The sequence below is a fragment of the Meleagris gallopavo genome, chromosome 1 (genome assembly GCF_000146605.3).
Source record: "Meleagris gallopavo isolate NT-WF06-2002-E0010 breed Aviagen turkey brand Nicholas breeding stock chromosome 1, Turkey_5.1, whole genome shotgun sequence".
NCBI classification, from domain to species: Eukaryota; Metazoa; Chordata; class Aves; order Galliformes; family Phasianidae; genus Meleagris; species Meleagris gallopavo.
Window position 1 is genome coordinate 84,856,873 of NC_015011.2, and position 19,314 is coordinate 84,876,186.

A 19,314-nucleotide genomic window follows, 5' to 3' on the forward strand; every position below is an offset into this window, starting at 1 on the left:
TGTTCTCCTCCACTTTCTTTTGTTTCTCCCTTCCTCCTCTCGCAGATGCCACGGGCTGATGTCTTTGTCACAGAAAAGCTTGGGGCAGCAAACTGGGCCTTGTCCAGATGGAAACTTCTGCATCTCATGTGTGCAGCTCATGGAAGGGATACTGCGCCAGGTCACTGATTTTTAGGCCACTCCCAGCCTTTCCTACTTGCCTGTTTTGCAAGGACTCCAGGAAGGCAGTTTCCCAGGGCATCAGACCTCGTAAGGACTCGTGCTCTAATGGTCTAAATTAGCCCTGCCCTTTGAGTTCACCAAATTGCTGAAAGAACAGGCAGCCTAAGTAAGTCCTCATGTCTTCTCCACATGCCCTGTTCAGAGGGACTTTGGTGTGGCTGAGCACTTCCCACTCCTCCAGACATTTCACTCTCATATTGCTCTTTATTCCGCCTGACTTCAGTCCATGCTTTCCGGGTGCTTGGTGGAAGGACGATTTCAAATGGGACTTCTAAATTCTTTTTGCTTATGTGGGCGGAGCATAATAACACAGTGGGTCAGACGTGGCTATGGCCTGAAGCCCTGTGGCTGGCACAGTTTTCTGGCTATGTCAACATTTTGTGGACTAGTTTTTGTGAGAGACTCTGGGAAAATATTGCTTTGCAAATCACTTAAAGCGAAGGATTCTAATTCTGGTATCAAGACTCTGTTGTGGGAAAATAGAGGGAACATTTCCTTCCTGTGGCTAGGTTTAAGACAGGCAGATTCTGAGACAGGTAGCCAGGCGGATATGAAGCTGAGAAAATGTTATGGATTGAGTAAGGGATTAAAAACTAAAAAATAAAATAAACAACAACAACAACAAACCAAAATCAAAATCAGTCAGAACTGCCTTCTGCTAAAATGTTAGTGTCAGACACTGTTGCGTTCAGCAGAAAGCTGAAGATTCTATGACATGTTGGTGCTTCTTAGCCTGTCCACAAGAGACAGGGCTGAGTACTGTTCTGATGGATTTAATGCCTCCTTGCTCACTTGAGCTAAGGCAGCAAAAATCCACCTCTCTTTTCCATGACAGCAAGAGGAGCTTTTTAAAATATTATTATTTGACGATTAATTAACTAGAAGCTAAATTTATCAACCTGAAAATAATCTACTAGGAAAGTTCTACTTAGTCTGCAAGTTTTAATAACTATTTTCTCTCTTTTCTGGCCTCATGGCCTTCATTACTGCTCCTCTTTTGAACACTTATAAAACTGCTGATGGGGAAGGTAAGAATTGGTTTGAGCCCACTGGTGCAGAAAAGTTTATTGTTTTCGATTCTTCTCCTGCACTGACCAACTGGTGGAAAATTACTTTTTGCTCCTAGAACAATACCAGTAGTAAGAAAAAAAAAGAAAAAAAGATGGAGTACGTGTTAATTGGATGGTTTACAAAGCTCTTTTGCAACTGTAAGTTTTTTTTCCCAATTTTACTTCAAAGCATTATAATTGTCAGCTTGACAAATTTTCCCACTCAAGAGCACTTGAATTGAATTGACTTAAACTCAATTGATAAATTCTGTACATGTATCCTATGGATGGGCACTTCCCATGTCCTCTGATCATATGTGCAGTGACTATCTATTGTGCTCTTCCTGAACATGACCTGTATAGGTCTTATTTTTTGGTAGGAGGCATACCACTGTGTTTTAAACCCTGGGCAGAAGCAAGAAGGACTCTTCTCCAAATCTAAGTTGAAACGATCTGCCAGTTTTCTCAGTTGTTTTCAGAGGATTTAAATCTATTGTCCTTATCCACCTGTTACAGTTTTTACAAAATAAATCACAATGTCCTTGTCAAGCCCAATAACTTACCTAGTCTATGCATCCGCTTTGCTGACTGAACTGATTCCATCTCATTTCATCGTGGCATTTCTCTTCCTCTTCTGCGTTATAGTGTTTGAGTGAGTAAATGTTTATTAGGCTGAATTTTTCTCTTGCCTTGAGAACACAAATACAAGTCATAAAGTAGAACTGCAATATTCAATATGGCTGTGCCAGTTAATTTAGTGAAAGTTATGTGCCTATGTAGAGAAGCTCTGTAGAACCACCAGGACTACCTGAGGAGCAGATATATAGAGTTCAAAGAATAGAATTAAACCAGGTGCTGAGCTGAAGGGTACAAATACAAAATGCAAGGAAACAGTTCTGAAGAAAAAGGGTCATGTAGGATTTAAACTGAATGATTTCTCAGTTCAGTGGTATTGCAAAAGGTGTCTGATTGCATTATAGGGTACAGATACAAAGCAATTTCTCCCAGGGCAAAGAGGTTATTTTTGCCACTTTTCACTGTATAGAGAAGGCTGTATAAAATTTTGTGCATGCACTTTTGTTCTCCATTTTCTGAAAAGAAATTTCAAAAGACATGTAACTCAGACTAAAAGAACATCAGCTACAAGGATAAGTTTCAAGAATATGACTCAGGAAGGACTTAGAAGGAGGAAAACCATGTATGTTACTAATTGGCATGCATGTTTTCAATTTCATTATAGAAACAACAGGAAGAACTGGTAGTCGTTTCAGGGTAAGATATGCTTTTTGGTGTATGTGTGAAGTTTTATAACACCTGGCCTGGGTATAATGAAAACACAATTTCTTAGATACATCAGTTGGGTGCTTTTGGAAAATAAAAAATGCACTTTCAATTGAATCCTTTTAAACTTTAATACTGCTGTAAAAGCTTAGTCATGGAGAGAAGAGGAACATTTGAGGAGGGAAGTTATCCACAATCATTTTAAGAGAGTTCTGAGAAATAAACAAGAACTGGAGCTAACATATTTCTGAGGAAACTGAATCTTATTTTGTTTTCTCTGCAACTTTCACCTTTGTATAAACTACCACACCACACAAAAATCATTGGAAGATACAGTAGTATTCTCTTGGGGATCTGTCAGCTATCTTAGGGGGGGGAAAAGTAAACATATGATTTTTTATGATCTTTTGTTTTCTGGATCTTCTGTGAAATCAAAATAGAGCTGTATTTTTATATATGCATAGTAAATATGAATAGGTGTCTTATGCAGACTTTTTCAACTGTATTTTTTCTGCCCAGCTGTGAGCATGAGAAGAGGAACAATGCTATGGGCAGACTTTGCATGCAAATCTCAGTTCCACAACTCAGTCTGTGTCTGTTACAGCTGACCTCTACTTTTTAGGAAGCTGTGGACTGATCTGAGAAACCGAATACGGAAATAAACTGAACACCCACAGCTGAAAGCACAAAGGTCCACAGTTTACCCCCTGTTTTATTCTATAGAATTTTTTGGTCTTGAAGAGTTGCTGAATATGCATTAATAAAAGGCAGAACATCTTTCTTAATGTTCAGGTTTAAAATGTATGGTCCTGACTGAAGTTAGCTGATGTTATCAGAGTCTGATTTTGATTGTTTAGAAGAGAGTGAGACAGGCTATGCTTCTAGATCATCTGTCCAGATTCGTCATTTCTAATGGGATAATAATTAAGTAGCAGGCTTATCAAAAGATTACCTTTAATGACCAGCTCATGAATTTCACTATCCATCTCTTTAGCATAAAGATGCAGAATTCTACACACTGCCTTGCTCTGTCTGTTGGAGCACAAATCCTTGGAAAGTCCTGCTGTGCTGTTGAGAACAAAGGCAAATGAGGTGTATGTGGTCTGCAAGTGTGATCGATTGAGAATGTTCAAGCACCGTTATTCATTCATGAGATCTCACCTAGGTAATATGACCATTCCCAAATTCCTGAGAAATTTTACAGTACTGTCTTTTATATTCTCTTGGCTGCTGTAAGCCTTGTCTTTAAGCCTGTGTTAAAGTTGTTTTTAAAACGACTGGTCTTGTTTTATGCCTTCTGAACACACGGTATCTGTAGATAATTAACTCGCTGTAAAAAGACAGTTGTTGTGGAAAAGCTAGAAATCCCATTCTTCCCTCAGGCTAGGTCTTACATGGGGCCTGCTGAAGTCACATCAGGCCATCACATAACTTATTTTTAATTGACTGAATCTGTTGCTTCAGGGTCACGTTATTGCTAGGAGATCTGAGGTGATTTATGTCATGCCTGTGCAACTTGCACACACAAAGGTGCTGCAGACACATTGAGATGCTGTGATCAACGATGAGACAGAGGCAATCCCCTTGTAAGGCAACATGTCCCTCAGCCTTCCTGCCCTGAATGATGAATGACAAGGACACTGGAGGACTGAGGATTCTCAGTACAAATTTTGTAGAGGTTTTCTCTTCAAAGCTATCTCCTGAAATAGCAAGCACTAAATCTTGCCTTAATGACAGGAGTGCTGGCAGTTCTCCAGAAGCCTGGAGGCCTTAGAAAGTTGACACAGGCAATATCTTGGTACAGAACTTATGTAGAGCAAAATCTACAAGGTGGGACAAGTGGAGGGTAGCACAATGTGAGGGAACTTTGGAAGCATCGCCATCAAATACAAGAGCCTGGAAACAGTGACTCATTCATACAGCTCATGTCTCACTTGTAGGGTACACTGTGACCCCAAAGTACTGAGTGTTGCTGACAAGTACTGTCCTGGAGAGCCCTTTCTTCATCTATTTCAGCTTTAAGCTTTGACAGAAAGCAAAACCCCCTAAAAACAAGCCTGTTAAAATGCAAGGAAAAGTCCTTAAAAATGTCTTGTGGGTGTGGAGAATAAACAAAAGTATGTTGAAAGTCATGAATTTTCAATTCCTGATCCTGAAAAATACTGTGGTGAAAGCTTCACTGGCCGCACAGTAGGACTGCACTCGAAGACGGTACTGCAGTGAGAAAGAAAGGTTTGAATGAGCTAGGAACAACAGAGAACTTGTATCTAAATACTGAAAATCGGTTAAAAGAAGATAAACAGGCAACTAGATATTGACAGTATCTTCCTGTAACATTCCGAAGAGTTAACAGATAACTGCTGTGGTCTGATAGGAGATCCTTAATGAATACAAGGACTTCCTGATGGCTTTCCTAGGAAAGGAGAACATGAGGAGGAAGTGGCTTGTGCATGACTCCAGTCACATTTAAGGCCATTAGAAAATATGCTGAAGTAGGCTCTCCTGAGTGGTATTTTAAGAGTTTGATCTCCCTCACCTGTAGCAAAACTCATATAGTTTACCAGTTATGACAGGAAGGATATCTAGCAGACTTTAAGTAATAAGCGTTTAATGTTAGCATCTGCATTTTCTCAGCATCACTCTGACAGTAGATCTGTGAAAGAGATACCAGCTCTGCAGGGATCTAGAGCCATGATGCGCTAAGGTTTTGTTTTTGGTTTTGGTTTGTTTTGTTTTTTTTGAGGTTTTGATGTGCATTTTTGATGTGCACACACAAAACATGCAAGACCCACATTTTTATTTTGAAGTTTTTTCATGTAGGGAGGAAAAGAAAGTAGCCAGAAAATAATTTAACATTGGCTAAACACAGCAGATAGGTACAGTATTCCTATTATGTTTTTTTTTTCTTTCTTTGGCAGAATTTCATGATAAAAGTTGTCAGTGTACAGACAATAACAGGGTCACTGGGCGGCCGTGTTTCTCTGGAGTAATGGTGTCTATGATGTATTGGCTTAAAATATGCCTTATTAAATTTCTTCTCCTTAGTCAGATCCTTGGATGGTGAGAATGATAGCAGCCTTGGCAGATCATCTACCCTTGTTATAATTTTAAGCTAGAAAAGAAAATTAGAGCTAGCTGGATGCAGCTGTATGTATTCCTTCATATAAATTATTGAGTTGCATTCCCTTCTATTTTAACTCTGTCCCTTCAGCCAAACTGATATTTGTTTGACACTTTCCAATTGTGCTTGACTAGAGACTTAACTAGAGAGTTAAGAGTGGCTCAGACTAAACTAAACAGATACAAAAAATAAAAGTTAAAAAATTATATATAAATAACTGCTTCAGTGGTGCTTAGAGTGGGATCCAAGGAAGAAGTGAATGGTCATATTACTGATATTGTTTTATGTAGGTCATAGTAGTAGAGATAAACTGCAAGTTAAAGCTCTATATTCTACCTGATTTTGAATTTATAATATTGTTGTCATTGAAATTCACAGTGATTAATGTATGGGTGTGGAAGAAGGCTAACAACCATTGCTAAAGGTTTTTAGTGGGACTTGTAGCATGGAAATAGCCTCAGGTTGGTTTCCTTCTCTACTCAGCTAAAATAATTTCATTTGCTTTCTCCAAGATAGTAGTAGTTTGCAGTTTGTGGTTTGAAAGTATTATGAGCCAGAGGGCAAGGAGTTGGACCCAGAGCTACGGTTCTCTTCCTGTCTCTCCCTACTTCCCATCAGAGCACTGCTTGTTACCAAAGACCTGAGCCCAAATGCCTCAACAGAATAAGTATTTATTATAATAAAATCAGATCCTGCAGTTGGATTTTAAAGTGGGTCAGGGACCATGCCGTGGGCTGTTGTTTAGCTGTGCTTCAGCACTATCTGAAAGATGAGTGGGAGAGGATGAAGCTAATGTGCTGTGTGACCTTCAGTGAGTGACTTAAAGTCTTTGTGTCTCTGTTTCCCGTAACTTGAAATGAAGATTGTCACACATATCTCTAAAACTGCTGTTCAGGTTTCTAGATGTGATCCATTATCTAAATGTTGATGATAACTCTAAATGTTGCTGACTTTCCGAGGTGGTCTTTTAGGTTTACACCACAGATCTAGTTGAGATAAGGGAGTCTTAAAGTGTGCTTAGTAAAGTGGTACCCTATTCTGATGCAAAGTAAGAAATTTCTTTCAAGATTGATAGAACGTTTAAATCTTCTGCTTTTACGAACTGATTTAACTTTATTTTTAACTGCATACTTCAAACAAACAAATTCTTCTGCAGTTATGAGTTACTGTGTATGAGTTACGAGTTTATTCACGCCACTGAGAGAGGAAAATACATGTAAGATGAATCTCTGCTTCTATTTCAGCATAATGTGAGGCTCAAAATGACTGGACCGAGGATGATTAAATCTTTCTTGCCCCTCACCCACCGCCCTCAAGAATGCTTTGGTTAAATTGACAGAGTTGTCCTTATGCTTTTAGTCATGTGAACCATATCACAAAGCTGGATTGCCCTATAGAAAGGGCACAAAGACTCGGTCGTTGATACAGTACAGTATCTTCAAATATCTCTTGCTTTGTTTCACCTTTCGAATTCTGCTTACCATTTTGGAAGCAGATGGTGGATTCTGGAAGCTAGTAGCAAAATGGGCAGGAGTATGGAGGAGGAATGTTTACAATGAAGCTCTGGACTGTGGGAGCCCAGATGTCTTAAACAGCTTCTTGGCTCTGAAAATGATTGTAATTCTCTGCCTTTTAAATTTGCCTGGCTTAGTGGAGTGGGATGCATTCCGTAACACTGTGACACTTCTAGGGTATGACTCGTGGTACATTTTGAAGGTGAAATATTGCCTCAGTTCCTCTCCTCTTCCTCTTTGAAATTTTCTTTAATTCTACATGACATACCATACAGTTGGCAGGAGCCCTACCTCTGTATCTGAACCCTGTTGTGCTGGGCACTGCCCTTTGCAGAAAAGCTGTGCTATTTCTAAAAGTACTTGTAATCTAAATAACTGTGCTAGAATCTGCACAGAGCACATACAAAATGTCATCAGATTACAAGAAATTGGAAATTTTTTTTAGAAGGAGACTTCTGCACAAACAATGTGGGAATATGTGGGGCAGCGAAGGAGCAATGTTTCAAGTTTAAAATATAGGGGTGAGATTTCATTTTGCAGCATGTTTAAAGCACAAGAAACAGGAAATCAAGGATATGATCAGACCGTGTTATTCTGCTGTTTGCTTGCTTAGTGCCATCACAGCTTTGCTGTTACAGGCTGTGATTTTTGTCAGCTGTTAAACTGAATTTAACTTTGTCTGTTTTGGATGAAGGGTCACCCTGGGAATCTCAGAGCAAAAACAGTGATGAGCCCCCCAGCAGGAACGTTCTCCTCTTCCGGAGCTGACCTGGCCTGGTGACACTAGTGGCAAAATGTTGTTTGACACAGGCTGCTGGATATAGCTTGGCAGATGAGCTGTGTGTGACCTGCAGTGCTCCTACTGCTCAGGCTCAGGAAGGCATCGGGACTTCTTGCAGCTCTGTCACCATTGTTCCCAAAGGCCAGCAGATAGCAGAGAGGTGCTAGCAGGCAGCCACATCCCTGCTTGTGAGGTTATTTCTACTCCTCCTAGAACTATTATGTTAGGGACAGTTTTTCAACCCATTTAAGGGTAAGAAGGATCTCCATCTGTTGGCTTGACTCCAATCTCTGACTGAAGGAATTCACCACCTGCTGCTTACAGCTGGAATCCAGACGCATTCCAGCTAATTTCCCTCCAGCAGAATCACAGGTGATAAAAAAAGTTTTGCACACAGGATTTCCCATTAGATAAATCCCACTCAACACTGGTTAAAAGTGTCACCCTAAAACAGTGGTACAGAATGCCCTTCTTTGGGAAAACACTCTGTTTTTGAAGCATTGAGGCCCGAGGCTCTGGTGAAAATCAATGGGAAGAAGCAAGGATGGAAGCAAAATTTTCTTTTTTAAAATAAGCAGAGTTGACAGGGGAGCCCTTTACTAACTGTTTGCCATTGACGTACTTTATGTCCTGCTGTGTACAGCTCTGATTTTTAGGGTAAATATCAATCCAAATCATATTTTAGGAGCTGACCCATGTGGTGAAGTCTCTTAGGTAGCAGTCGTTTGCATACTCCCACTCTTCCAATATGTGCTTAGATTTCTGTCAGGGTAAAGCTGTCGCTTGTGCTTGTGTCACCTGGTGTGCTATTTTTCTTAACGCAGCTTTGTCCCAGGTCCTCTTTTCAGAGCACACAGCACAGATGTCATGTTTCTTTTACATTAGAGTTGGACTTGTGAAGAAATAATCCGTGGGACTCTTGTACAAAATTCTCACACTTTTAGAATATTTTTTTTAACTTAGTTTCTACAGATGACAAGGATCTGAACGTAAGCTGAAAGAAGCCTTGGTCATCCCTTCCTAAAGTAACGTGGGCATATTCATTATTGCTGCAGGCTCTGTTTTCAAAGCCTGTTCTGATCAAAGTCCATTAAATGCAAACCATGTCCTGTGCAGTCTCTATCAGCAGTTTTACTTAATGGTAGGTGTTCCCCTGGACTGCGTGGGACTCTCTACCAACCCATGAATTTTTACCTTTTTTATAACCTTATGCAAAATTCTGATAGAAGTAGATGTATGAAACAGTAGAAGTGAAAAGGCCAAGCCAGGCGATGGAAATACCATCTGTTGCAGAATGCATTTACATGTGCACATGCTTTCTTAAAATATATTCTAGAGGGAAAAAATTCATTTGAGAGGGGAAGAAAAAAACAACGTTGTGGACGTTATCCGTGTTCTGTGTGAATACACGCTAAATCAGACAAAATTATAGAGCCAATTTCTAACATGGCCTTGAAGTTTGACTGCTGGCTGGAGGTCAAGCTGCTGGCTTACAGGGTTGCTCAGCTTAGATGATGGATAAAATCCATTCACCTACCAAAATAAGGCATTGGGGAAGTTGGAAAATCACAACTGCATAATTTCCTAAGCAGCAAGGATTCAGAAATTTCATTTCCAACTCTGTCACTGACTCAGCATACATTCTTAGTGGAGTCACAAGGTTAAAGCTTCAGTGAATTCCCATTCATTTTGAAGGTCTCAACATCTGAAAAGCCTCGGTCTTAGAAGTGCTGTAAACTTTCAAGCCTGCTGCTGCAGTAAAGCTACTAAAGCTTATGGTGGTTCACTTTTGGAGAAGTCTGCAGCTAGAACACCCCACAGCCCCAAGATCTCCTGGCATTAATAGTGATGCCTTAATCTGGGTCTGGTTCTCTTCCTGTGTAGTGGATAAAGTCATGCCTTTAGTTTACATAGTTACTGTAAGGTGTAATTAGAAATACTTTGTTATACCTGAATAATGGATTTTCTAGATAAAATTCGAGGTGTTATTTGCACAGTCAAAAGCTTTGATTAATTGATTCTTCAGAGACTGCTTTGTACTCCATTCCCAAAAGTAATCATGTATGTACTTTTTTTCAGAGCATTTGCATGTGTTATAACCATGCATAGGTGTGGATAGTGCCCCTAGCTTATTCTCATCATCATACGAAAATGCACTATGAGTTAGGCAGTCAGAGAGGCTGCAGAGAGGAACACAATTTTCTTGCTCTGTCTGGATGTAGTAGCTGAATATAGTCCAACACTGAGCCAAATTCATGAGTTTTTGTTCCCTGCTGCTTTATGGAAGCTATTTGCTCTTGGTGGATCACAAACTGTTTTGATTGCAGGTTCAGAGGTGTTAGTATCCTAGAGATGGGGAGATGGAAATTAATCATCTTAGCATTGTGTTTCAGAGAGTTTCAATGGAATTACTCTGATCTGCAGTATCAATACTGAATGTATAATACAGAAATATACTGCTAATAAAAAACCATGTTACACCTCTTCAGATTTTACTCATGTTAAGGAAAAATAATCCTGATATTTACTTGTTATTTTAAGCATGGTCTTTGAGTACCTACATCCCTGCCAGTTTGTCCAATCATGCTATAAGAAGGAGGGCATAAATCATAGAATTATAGAATTGTATGAGTTGAGAGGGACTATTAAAGGCCATCTAATCCAACTCCCCTGCAATGAACAGGGACATCTACAACTAGATCAGGTTGCTGGTCCAACTGCTTGGTCCAACTGTACCTTGAATGTCTCTAAGGACAGGTCATCCACCACCTATCTGAGCAATCTGTTTCCAGTGCCTCACCACCCTCACTGTAAAAAATTTTTTTGTTATATCCAATCTAAATCTTCCCTCTTTTAGTTTGGAACCATCTCCTCTTGTCCTGTCAGAACAGACCCTGCTAAAGAGTCTGCCCCTTCCTTCCTATAGCTCCTGTTCAGATGCTGAAAGGCTGCTATCAGGTCTCCCCAGAGCTTTCTCTTCTTCAGGCTGAACAGCCTCAAATCATAAAAATCCAGAGAAAGATGCCCAGTAAAATTTTGGTTTAGCATTAGAACAATGTCATTGTGTTTGACCGCCTACATTATGCTTACATTTGTAAGCTAAAAACCAGGCTTTTCCTAACAATCTTATTTTTCCGGCGATAACTCCTGTGACTGGAACCTGACTTGTACTAAAGGAGGTTGATTGTATGAATGTAAACATAAATACAACAGTGGAAATGGAAGGGACAGAAAGACCAGTATTATATTTAGTAAGTGCTTATGTCTGCTGAGGTGTTAGTATTCATGCCCTGTTTTGTTTTATTTTCTTGAAGGTGTAGTGGAAAAAGTGGTGTCTTAGGTCATTCTACTGTTTATCACTACATCAGATCAAAAGGCAAAGAATTAGGTTTGTGTTTTCAAAGAGGAGATTGTTGCTGACACACAGCTGTCCTTTCCTCCTCCTGAGCACAACTTGTGCATGTTTTGCAGATTGTAAGATAGGCCCTGATTAGGATTTGTAAATAAAACTTCTATTGTCTCTAGTGTTTTGGTGTTTGCTCAAAAGCAATCATCAACATTGGCTAATTATTTATTTTTTCTTCTGCAGGAAGAAGGGGCAGGGTTACCCATCTATACATCTGTTTGCAGTAGTAGCTTTAAGTCTAAAAATAAACAAACCTCACCCAAAAACAGTGTTTGGCCCTCTTGAAGAAGAGGCAATGTATGCTTTAGCATCTTTACCTTAAGAAACAAGCAAATTGTATAGGCTAAAAAAAAACCTGGAGTGGTACAGTTACCACTTTAAAAAAACCAAAAAAACAGTATTTTTAGTGATCTGCACTGAGCACAAATACTTATTTTTAACAAGACCAGAACATGACAATTTATTTTTTCTTTGTAATCCACATTTTCTTTCATCTCTTGTTCTGATGCTTCAGAAGATTGAGATGGATGTGAGAAACCACTCAACTTCTTGCGTGCTGATATGAAAGGTTAAAGAAGGTTATCTCAGAGACGAGGTGTGTACTCAAGGCAAAATTAGTTACAGCATGACAAAATGCCTGCAGGGCAACCTGCTGAGCTCTGATCCGTCTACTGTGTCAGTTAAGGTTTCTAGCATAGAGTCTACATGGAAACATGAATAGCTAAGGGGGAACAGTAGAGATAGCTTCAGGACGGACTAGATGTGATGCTACCTGTAGCCCTACAATTGTTGTAGAGTCAACACACCCCAATGGAAGCCTAGGAGCGTATTGTTCCCATTCTGACTTATGGAATGATAGAACATCTGCAGGCACCTCTAACTGTGGGTGGAGTAGGCTGCATATCTGTGCCCTCCTTGCCGTCCTTTGGATTTCCTGAGACTTCCTTCCCTTTCCTCTTGCATGTTTTGCTACTTGCACAATATAGAGGTCAATGTTAAGAGCTGAGGAGGCAGCTGCGATGTATGAATAGTCACTTGTTTGTGTGTATTTATATGCATGTGCATACAATAAGCATAAAAATACACATCATATTGTTAATTACAAGATAGTCAGTGTTAAGATTATCAGTGTGTCCATTCTGAGACATGCAATATCATACTGTCTGGATCTTCTCCTCTCTTATTTTTCTTTTCTTTTCTTTTCTTTTCTTTTCTTTTCTTTTCTTTTCTTTTCTTTTCTTTTCTTTTCTTTTCTTTTCTTTTCTTTTCTTTTCTTTTCTTTTCTTTTCTTTTCTTTTCTTTCTTCTTCTCTTCTCTTCTCTTCTCTTCTCTTCTCTTCTCTTCTCTTTTTTCTTTCAATCTTTTCTCCAGTCCCTTTACAGACTTCTCGTGCAAGAAAATTCAAAGCATAAAAAGCAGGACTGCTTAACTGGAAAGCTTATAGCATTGTTTTCTCTAGATAGTTTGCTTTGAGTAGAAAATCTGCTCACATAGAATTGCTATCAAGAATTGACATGATGTCTGTGGGCGGAGATGCGATCCCTGTCCTAACCACGTAGGTTGGGTGTCTCAATTTCTTTATGATATGATGTTATCACATGTAGTCTCTTGTCGGAGGAAGAGATACCCCTATCATCTCCATAAACACAAGCTGTTTTAGTTCAAGAAAGCATTAAGAGGCCCACACACAGAACTTTAAAGTTTGGAGGGAATGGAAAACCCATCTCCTGTTACGCACCAGAGGAAATTCTCTGTGGGGTATCAGTAGGCTCTCTACTACCTCTCTGATCTAATCCTTTTTTGGATTTCTCTAATGAGACTCCTTGGATTGGTTACTCTTTACTGAAATTCCTGGGAAATGTTTCAGTCTGTTCTTTCTTCATTTCCTCAAGCAGGCTGGTGGGGTTCCTTGTTTATGTAAATTGTGGTCTGTCCGTCTTAGGACAGTTTCTTCCTGCTGTAGCTGCTCAGCTACGCAAAAGAACGAATGATTACTCAGAACTTCCTGGAAAGCCTCTTTTGTTTGCTTTAGACAAAAATATTCAGGAAGTTCTTCAGCTATTCCAGCACAGCTACACTGGCATCAGCCTTTGGATCCTCCAACTGCACTCACTGCACTTTTGGAAGAACAGATAAAATCATTTTTAGCTCAGTATGAAACCCAAGGTATGTCAACGTTGTTCCATGCATTTCAAATGCTGAGACTATTTTCAAGAGCTCCAAGGCCTCAGTTAATTGAAAAATGTCTCCTCATTTGTTGAGGTGGCAACATGACAGTCAGGCTTTTCATCCTTCCCCACTGCATCTGCCACATTCAGACTAACATGTTCCAGCTCCAGGCGCAAATTTTGTACCTCTGAAGCTCAGCTCATGTTTCCACACACATTCTCTTAGTAAGTTGGTTAGGCTGCACTCTGTTTCAGCCATTTTCTACAAGATACAGGCTCAAGCAGCTTATATATGTGTACAGTAATGGAGATTTAAGAAGAAAAATAACTCAAAAGCTTTGACATGTGGATTCTTTTTAGTCTCATAACCCATAGTAGCCCATTTCAAAGCACTTGAATCAACACAGTTAGTTTCATGTGATGAACATTTTCTGTGATGTTGGGTGATGGAACATCCATCTTAACATCTTTATATCTCGATGCTATGTTACACTCAAAGCCATTTATGGGCAGGGGTGTGATGGTATGAGTAAGGGAGCGGTGAGAGACCGTAGTGTGTAATCTGTGTGTAATGTTTTAATGCTCCAATAGCCGTCACTTACTGCTATCAGCCGTTCCTTCCTGCTGCGCCTCTGAGTCCTCCACACCTACACGGTGAGACAACTATGAGTGAGAAGGAAGTCCACAAAACCGAGAATTCAGATATTGCCTTAAAAGTGATAGATCTAAATAAACAAGGATAGCCATTATGATGTGAAAGTTCTGCTGACATATCTAAGTACATTTAAAATTACTAGTACAAGACAGAAGGTGTAATATTTTCTTTGGTTGATGCAAGTTCTGTTAGCATACTGCCTTCAGCCACTCTCAGTCATATGACACTTAAAAAATTGATTACAAAAGCTCCAGAGGAGGACATATCCTGGCATAGTTTCCATGAGCTTGTCCAATATTGTTGTTGTAGACTAAATTTGCAGTCAGTTCTTTAGTTTGCACCCTGTGGCTGCGTTCCTCCCCATGAAAACAAGTTGAATGAGATGGGAGCTCACAGACGGTGAGGTCTGCACTCAGGTTCATCAGCAGGACTGAGAGGTGAGACTCACAGCTGTTACCTTGCTGGAAGCTCTGAACTTCACTGGAATTACAAATGTGAAAAACAGTGTAAATTTCAGAATAGACTCTAATGATTTCCCAGAAAAACAAAACAAAACAACAACAACAAAAAAACTACAGTACAAAATCAATGCTGAAGCACTTGTGCTTCTGCTGCAGGAACCACTGCTCTTCAGCCAGGTGAGTCTCACTATCAAATACAATTTGGTGGCACCTAATCTAAATGCTTCAGGGCTGAATTGCTTTCCAAATTACCAATGTATTTGTATGGTTGTTCTTTCACACTTGCTCATGCATGCTTATGCTCTTTAGGAAGGCGATTAATTTGTTTTTTATTCCTCCACAGAAACAACAATGCTGACAGAAGATGAAGCAAGGAACAGTAGCTTCATATTGAGTTCAGGAAGAGTGAGTTGTTTTGTTTTTTTCCTGTTCATCCTTCTGGTATGTCAAAAAGGCCTGCTTCACAAATATGTGGGACTAGACAGAGAGTAAGTGCAATTTATAATTTCTATTGCTCTACTGTCCTTGCTAATTCTAGATCTTTTCTCTTTGTAAGCAGATCCTGGAAACTTAATCCAAAGTGTCACAAAATACTGAGTTGTACTGAAACAGTATTTTACTGCTTGGGACAAAATATTAGTCTAGGATGAAATGACAACAGTTAACAGAACTAAGCTTGGCCTGCTCTTTAGTTCTCAAAGGTCATCAAAACTGGATCATAAATGGGGTTCATGTAGAGTTTTCCTGGTTTACAGTGCATGAAAGCAAATTCAAGTTCTACTTGCCAGGTGTGCTTAATATCAAACCTGCAAGCTTTAGATTATAGGGGCCATTTATATGAAATAATTCTGAATGATTATTGCAGGAAATAAACTAAAATTTATGTGTATCCTCTATGTTTACAAAACATTGCTGCCAAATTATAGTAATTTATAGCCATTTCAAAACTAGCCTTGAGCCCCACAAATATGATCACAAAGCTTATGAAAAGTAAAAACAGTTAACACCTTGCTTGCTTGAGGGAAAAAAGTGCTCTTTAGTGCAAAATTTGTAACAGTATTTTTGTTGGGCAAGTTATAAATCTATGACATTATAGCTTTTTTTCACTTTTATGTGTTGGGGAATGTGACATCTTTCTATAATGCAGCTTTCTAGCCATGAGGTTTCTGAAATTGTGAGATGATTATTATTTTGGATCTTTAATCAGAAATTAGTGAGACATTAGCATTAAAAGAATGACAGTAATTATGTACTAACGGGAAAATGACCAGGAAAGGAAAACCTGTAGTAAGAAATATTGCATCCTTGAAGAAAACACACAGAGGTTTTGAATGCTTATATTTTGCTGATCTCCCTCTGTTTCCTGCAATCATTACAACTAAGAGGTCAGGTGTAAGCTGTTTTCAGGCACAAGCTTTGCTTTGTCCTTGCTGTGTTTGCTAATATAATCTGCTGTTCTGAGAAGGGTACACACACACGAGAGAGAAGTGTAAGTCTTGAATTTGGTAGGGCAGGACAAAGTCTGCCAGCTCATTTCACGTGGACCTCTTCACAGTATGATAGTACTTGGAGGGTAGCAACTTCATGTCTACTAATATGGACTGAATTCAAGCCAGCAGACCAGAGATTAAGTGATTTATTTTCGTTTACTAATTCTTTCAACTAACCCATTCTCTGTTTCCTGGACTAGATTAGATTTGTCATGCAACATATCTGTGGCTACACGAATATGTATGAAGTGTGCACTATTTGTTTTAGCAACTGAGCGACTGGTTAAGAAAATTGCAAGCTGGAAACGTTTTCCACTTAGGCAGATCTGCTTATGATGTTGCCTTTCTTTTCCCCATTTAATTCTTGGTTAGCAATCCTGCTAATAGGTATCCACTCGATTTGTAAGAAGCAATTTGTTTATTGTACTTCTGAATCGATAAGAATTGATTGCTTGTTCAATAAGTCTTGTGGTCATCCAGTCTGTAATTCAGTTACCTAACAAGCACTAGACTAAGTCTCTTCCTTACCTGGATGTATATTTAATATTTTTTTTTTAATTATTAGCATATTGACTTCCTTAGGCACAGCTTATTTCCACACACAGTCCGTGAGTATTTCTGCAAATAACAGAAGCTCAGTGTTTCCGTGAGTAGTAACCACTCATCTTCATGTTCCTGGAAAAATAGCCAGAGGGGAATGAAGGAGGCCAGAACAAATTACAAGTGGGAATGCATGAGTGTATCTGTAGCTATTATTTTCCTGTTGTTCTGCTATTCTTAGAATTTCAGTTGTATGCTTTTTAAAACTGAACAGACTTAATGAGACAGAAGGACAAAGGTAAACACCTAACAGTTTGGTGATAGAAGCAGGATCTTCTTTAGTTCAGAGTTCAAAAGTTATCTGTTGGGCAAATATTTGAACTACTATTTAGTTTGTTTCTGAGATTATGAAAGAAGAATTGATGAATGCTTTACTTGTAATGGATAGGTTTAAAGCTCCCCAGAAAGTCTTGGTAATCCAGCTATTCAGTACTAATAGTGACAGCCACAAGTTTTTTAATCTTTCCTAGACAGTATTTCAATCTAGGATGAGAAGAATTCATTACAGTGTGTCTCAAGAAATGGAATCTAAGTCATGCTTTTCGAGCAGAAGCTCTGTAGTATTTCCTTAATAGCAATTCACCTCAGGAGACTCCATTTTGTAGATTTGAACTTAAGTCTTTTGCAGCCTGCTTTATTGATAATCTGAGTAAGTACAAAATAATGTTTCTCCTCCATTTTTCTGTGTTTCTTGTGTGGGAGCTTTACCAGTAATGCAAAAGAGTAGTGTACACCCCATGCCTCAGATGGCTCAACTAAGAAATACCAAAATACCACTCACTATGTTTTGTCGGTTCTCCAAATTGTTATATGTTCACTATGAAAACCCTCTGTCACAAAAAAAAAGATTTTGAATTACCACCAATCACAGCTGATCCATTGATTAAAGATGTTAAGATTTTTTATGCCATGATATTAAATTTGAAATGAAGAATGTGGTACTTCTAAGCAGGGGGAGTGCTAGACCTACTCCTGATACTCATTCAAAAGTTGCAAAATGCACTCAATACTGAACTCTGGTTGGGAGCATCAGAGGGATATGTGCCTAATTCTGGCATTTATTCTCTTTCCTTTCAGTTTTGCGTTCTTTGTTCTCTATGCTCTCTGATAAGGCAGAAGGACTTTTCATAACCAGAGGTGAGCTACAAGGGACAGGCTCTGCAGTCTTTTTTCTGTGTGAAGCAGGGTTTTGGATAGCTGGCTATTGATTAATACTGCCTAAAATAATGATCTACTTTTTTAGTTCTTCAGATCTGTCTTCATTTCTGTCCTGTAAATCTCCAGATCTCATGGAAATATATCTGAGCGCAATTCTTTTTCTTGGACTGTTCTGGCACAGATATTATGCTGTCAAACAGCTGATTTGATTTATAGGGGGAAAGAGCAGCTCTAAATTTACTGCGTGGGCTTTTTTTTAACGGACTTGCCAGCCTACTCTTGTGCAACTAAGGCTTTTGATTCATTCTGCCACTCAGTGGAACTGCCTCATCATCACCAGTGTTTGACATTTAACAGTTCAGTTGAATTTCCCAAAAGGGGAGGGGAGAGGAAGGCCACTAAAATGGATTTTCCTGCTAAATTTAAGCACCACGTTAGCTGGAACAATTGCCAAGATCCAGCATCTGCTACTACTTGCATTGCTAAGGAGAGCAAGCAGTGAAGACCGTGGATACTGTTCATGTGAAGAAAGAGAGGTGCAGCCACCCATTGCCTTGCTGTTTTTGTGGAAGCCAATCAAATTTTACTGGTAACTGAATGGCATTAATTTCAGTGCCTGCTACACTGGAGGGACATCAGGCATGAAAAGAGCAGCCACCTGAGATCCTCACAGAAAAGCTGCCTCTTGGCCAGGTGTGCTGGTGTGCTGCACTCAGATGAGACCTTTCTAAACACCTCTCCAGGCATGTTTTTGTTTTTTCACTCCACAAGTGCTTCTGACTACACCTGCTACAAAGCAGGAACGTTCTCTGCCACAGGTCCAAAAGGGAGGAAAAACTGTGGCCCTTGCCTCTAAGAACTGTTTTGTTCAAATATTTTCTCATTTTTAAAATTGGCTTTCTTATCCATTATATCTCATTATCCACTATGTCTGACTTTACATCTTTAATACTTTCACAGCTGTAACTGAGGAGTGCATACGTTATAGTGTGCTTGCAGTACATTCAAATAGTACTCCTAAGCAGTTAAAATAAATGCTGGCTAATTGCAGTACCAGTTCTTACACACAGCACCTTCACATCATTCAAACACGTTTTCAATCATCTTATATTTGTTGTCTTTTTAGTCTTTTACCATCCATATAAAAACGGTGAATGGGTTGCATTGTGACTGTTGAAGTCTTGTGAGGGCTTTTCAAAACTGCTTTATTAACAGAGAGGTTTTCATCTTTGAGCTCCACATGCAAGGAGGTAAGGAATTCTTAAAGCCCTTCTCCAGCTGCACTGCAACTGTTTGCATCACCACTGGTTACCTACTGCCTGGAATAACATTCCTTCCTTGAGCTGGACTTGGAGCTTTAGTTGTATTTGTCATACTTGCAATTATTTCTAAGTACTTATATGCTGTG

At 39.3% G+C, this 19,314-nt stretch overlaps 1 long non-coding RNA gene across 2 annotated transcripts in view; it reads left to right on the forward strand.

Moving 5' to 3' along the window:
- Nucleotides 1–19,314, forward strand: part of LOC116217324 — a 186,464-nt gene that overhangs the window by 74,980 nt on the left and 92,170 nt on the right. Inside the window, exons 3-4 of one of the 2 annotated variants that reach the window (XR_004161735.1) lie at nt 15,002–15,146; nt 17,826–17,885. This is a non-coding gene — a long non-coding RNA (uncharacterized LOC116217324). The remainder of the gene's footprint in view (nt 1–15,001; nt 15,147–17,825; nt 17,886–19,314) is intronic. The other variant, XR_004161734.1, reaches the window with a different exon arrangement.